The sequence below is a fragment of the Engraulis encrasicolus genome, chromosome 18 (assembly GCF_034702125.1).
Source record: "Engraulis encrasicolus isolate BLACKSEA-1 chromosome 18, IST_EnEncr_1.0, whole genome shotgun sequence".
Classification (NCBI taxonomy): Eukaryota; Metazoa; Chordata; class Actinopteri; order Clupeiformes; family Engraulidae; genus Engraulis; species Engraulis encrasicolus.
Window position 1 is genome coordinate 3,796,248 of NC_085874.1, and position 4,469 is coordinate 3,800,716.

General features: G+C 44.3%; 1 protein-coding gene across 2 annotated transcripts in view; it reads right to left on the bottom strand.

Annotated features, from left to right (window-relative positions):
- Positions 1–4,070, bottom strand: part of LOC134468904 (jun dimerization protein 2-like) — a 10,025-nt gene extending 5,955 nt beyond the window's left edge. Inside the window, exon 1 of one of the 2 annotated variants that reach the window (XM_063222833.1) lies at positions 3,970–4,070. The gene's annotated coding sequence lies outside the window, so the exon portion shown is untranslated. The remainder of the gene's footprint in view (positions 1–3,969) is intronic. The other variant, XM_063222832.1, reaches the window with a different exon arrangement.
- Between the last annotated feature and the right edge of the window lie 399 nt (positions 4,071–4,469).

Below are 4,469 nucleotides of genomic sequence, written 5' to 3' on the forward strand. Positions count from 1 at the left end.
TTTTGTGCGTGCAGGTTTGTGCGTCTGTGTGTGTACTTGTGTGTTGTGGAGTTCTTCAGGACAGGGAGGTGTGTGCTCTCTCTCTCTCTCGCTCTCTCTCTCTCTCTCTCTCTCTCTCTCTCTCTCTCTCTCTCTCTCTCTCTCTCTCTCTCTCTCTCTCTCTCTCTCTCTCTCTCTCTCTCTCTCACACACACACACACACACACACAGAGACTTGAGCTTAAACTCCAGGCCAGAGTGGGTGAGTCTTCCCCTCCGGAGCACAATTAAAGGCGCGTTGTGAAAGAGTTTGGGAGCGACGGCCAGTCCAGTGAAAGAATCTACACCAAGTGTGTGGGTTGTTTTTTTTCCTACTCATTCTGCTCTGTTTCTTCTCTCTACTCCCTACTTTTTCACTCATGTCTCCAGCTCTCTCTCTCTCTCTCTCTGTCTATCTGTCAGTCTGTCTGCCTGCCTGTCTGTCTGTCTGTCTCTCTCTCTCTATGGCCATTAGAGCGTCAGCTGAATGTTTGCTGAATGTTGGCTGGGCGTTTTGAGGGACAGATGTACGTGGAGGCCAGTGCCATAAATCCAGACGCCTGAGGGTGCTGACAGGCAACAACAGGGGTCTGGCCAAGACACGTTTCGCTCCAATGCCAATCCAAATCTGTTGCCAGTCTACTTTTTTGACAATAATTTAAAAATGTCTTTCCAATGTCACACCATCACCAAAGAAAGAAAGAAAGAAAGAAAGCAAAAGAGAGAGAGAAAGAAAGAAATCGCTTCTCTGTACCCCAAGCTGAAGTTTCTCAATCACGTTGTTGACCCCCTTCGCCCCACATCTACAGGAAGAACAAAACTCTACAAGAAGGCCATGCAGTGGCCCCTTCACACTCACAGCTCACATGAACAAGGGGTACAGAGAGAGAGAGAGAGAGAGAGAGAGAGAGAGAGAGATAGGAGCAGACAGGCAGAACGACAGAGAGAGAGAGAGAGAGAGAGAGAGAGAGAGAGAGAGAGAGAGAGAGAGAGAGAGAGAGAGAGAGAGAGAGAGAGAGACTGTTAGATGCCAGGACCTCAGCTATTCTTTCTTGTCTCTCCTTCACCCAGGTCTTTGAAGCCCTTGGCAGTGTGACACTGTTCCTCCTCCTCCTCCTCTCTGTAGGACCCTGCTGTACGTTGCTCTTGACCCAGATCCTTCCACATTGCTGCCATGCACCGACTACACTCAATTGGTGCCCACACTACCAAACAGGCACGCCGAGGCATACTTCACACACACACACACACACACACACACACACACACACACACACACACACACACACACACACACACACACACACACACACACACACACACAGCAAGTTTGAAAGTCAGCTTCCTCTGCCTATCACTGATACACACTGACTGACTCCAGTGTAGCGATGTGTGAGGTGCTGTGTGCCTCACTGGACACAGCACTAACATTAGCTGTAAATCTACAATACGGCCTGCTATGCAAATCTCCTAGAGTGTGACTGTCCTGTTCCTTATGTAGATTACTGATATGCCGTGACAATATAATATTTAACTGTCACTGCAAATTAGGGCTGGACGTTTCATCGAACTGACAATTGTAACTGTAGAGCCAAAGACTTTAGATTCCTCCCTCGGTACTCATTTGTAGAACTGCAAATCGAAAAAAAAAACCTACTCAAGTGCTATGCTGGTGCTTCTCAAACTATGGACCACGAAGGTATTCCAAGTGGGCAATGAAATGATTTTCTTATAATCAAATGACTATGTGTGAGTGTGTGTTGACAATTTATTTGAGATGTAGGCCTACTGTTTCTTGATTTAGAGGTGGGCCCCTGAACGTTGGTGAATATTTCAAATGGTTCCCAAGTTGGAAAAGGTTGGGAACCCCTGTGTTTTTTTTGTGGTTTAAAAAAAACTGATCTTGGTCAATGAGGAAAAACGTGTTCTGATCAGATGTTTTGCCATGTCACCCAGGCCAGCGACAAAGTGTCTACAGCTGTGGGCGAAACTTTGCGTCTATTTCAGGTCAAGTTTTTTAAACGCAGCCCGTGTGGCTGTCGGGAAGCTCGAGGGGCCGGGGCCTTGCACACATTAGTGCTGACATGGAGACTTTTAAGACGTGTGAAATGTTCAGCCAAGACTTCTTCCTCAAGACTTTTATATGAAAACCTCATGGTCACCACCCTCTAGCCATAATACTCAAAACAGGAGCAACACAGAGAATGGAGGGCCTGGCAACGGGACCCTTCAGATGCATGAACTTGACAAACAAAACAGTTTATGAAAAGGCCTTTAAAAAAAACAATCTGCTGAAACAATCAACAGCTTGATTATATAACCTGCTGAAAGAGACTTTCATAATGCTTTTGATTTTATTACCCAGATCACACACGCACGTATTCTATACCGTTTCAGGATAGGCCCAAGAACACTTTTAAAGTTTTTTTTCTTTCATTGTTAGGCAGTCCATTGCTGTTAATACTGCATTAATTAAAGAACAAAAGAATCAGAGTCATAAACATGACATGTTCATCATAATTTACTAATCACAAAGGGGCATACACTGCTATTTCAAAGCACTAAATGGCTCTTATTAAAAGATTGAGCGCAACCTTAACTTTCCATATCAGACCTATTTCCCCAGTAGGCTGTAGATTGGTGGTTCTAAGACATAAGGTGTAGGCTAAATGACAGCTGATCAACCTATTATTAATATTGATGACAATTAACAACATGCTATTATTATTATTATTATTATTATTATTATTATTCCAATTGTTTGTCGTGGTTATCAGTGTGGAGAGTGCCAGCTCATTAGCCCAGTAAAGGGCGGTTAGAGACCGAAAATAAACTCCACGTTCCTGCTCCGGGACTGTTGACGCACAGTCTCCCCAATAAATCCACGGCGGAATTTCGCCCGAGTGGAAACAATCCCACGTATGGATCAAGAGAGGGCACTGGCACCAAAAACAAAGCGGACATAAATGCCACCGTTCGCCCCCAGTGAAAGGGAGTGAATGCAGTAGTGCTGTGCAGCGCTGTGCTATGCTGCTGATGCAGTGCAACACTGTACATGTCTCTCTTTTTTTACATGAAGGGTGTCTGCAGTTCATTGTGGGTTATAGCCTACTCACTGCAACAATGCGCACAGCATAAAATATGTTTACTAAAACAGTGCTAATTCCACACAATTCCATGCGCACGCAATACACGTGCCATAATCCAGCACTTCAGTAGTAGCCTACACGTTTCTTCTTTAGGTTGCCCATTTGTTGCTGAAACACACTGGCAAACGGGGAATACAGATTGCAAAGCCGTGCAAATACATAGCACGAAGAGACGTAACACTGCGTAAAGGGGGTAAACTAGGCAAATAGGTCTGCATCGTGTCATGCACGGGTCATGTGCATGCATGGAACATAACCATGAACTGGCAACGCGCCCCTTTCCTCTGCACCATGGAATCGAAGGTCTCAAATCCTGCCCAAATGTCCAATACTGAGCAGAAATGTCACCTTGTGGCCGCTAAGTTCCCAATGTATGTCTAATAGTGTTCCAATTCCCGACAATACAAAACCGAAATCAAGCAGACCAAGCTTTCTACTGGCCTAGTCACTCCAGCGCTTGATCAGCGCATTTCAGTTACATAACGAAGCGATTAACACATAATAGGGTACTAGGCTATCCAGCGCTACACATGAGTCAACAAATCGAGACGAATACAGACAAATACGAGGGAGGCTTACATTAAATGTGAAACGAATGACATTATTTCTTACAATTACGAGACACATGGTAATAGTATAACGTTATGATCTAAACAAAAAAAAACATCGCTCGAAAACTTTATCGCTAACTTAGGACTTGTATGGTTAACTTCAAAACAAATGTCGGCCAGATTGTAAACCATGCTACAAAATGACCTACATATTGGGCCATTGATATAAAAATCAAAATCAATTCACCTACCTGATTCTGGTCCGGAATCCGAAATGGGTGTTTGTTTGGGTCACCACTCGATCTAAGATGCCTGTTCGTTGCATCAGCCTGTTTAAATAGGGGATCGGTATCAGGGAGGGCTCCGGAATGCGGAACTCTTTTGTGCCAGACGTAAGCAAGGATGTAAAAATACGAGACCCAGCGCTGTATGAAAGAGGACCCGCTCGCTCCTCCCCTTAGCAACCAGAAAACACAACACAGAGAGGAAATTTCTACAATGTTGGAGAAGGCACTGCGGTACGCCCACGCGTATACCCCGAGAGATCCCCGTTCCAAGTTAAATCTACCATGTTTATGGCCATGTGTTTGTGTGTGATTTCATCATCATTGTTATGATGTATTCTTTGTAAACACACAATGTTGACTTCAACGAATATTGATAATACAATAATAAGCTGTAGAAAAGTTAATCGCACTGCTTATGGAGATGTAGCCTATTAATACCATTTTTTGGATAGGCCATAGTTTCA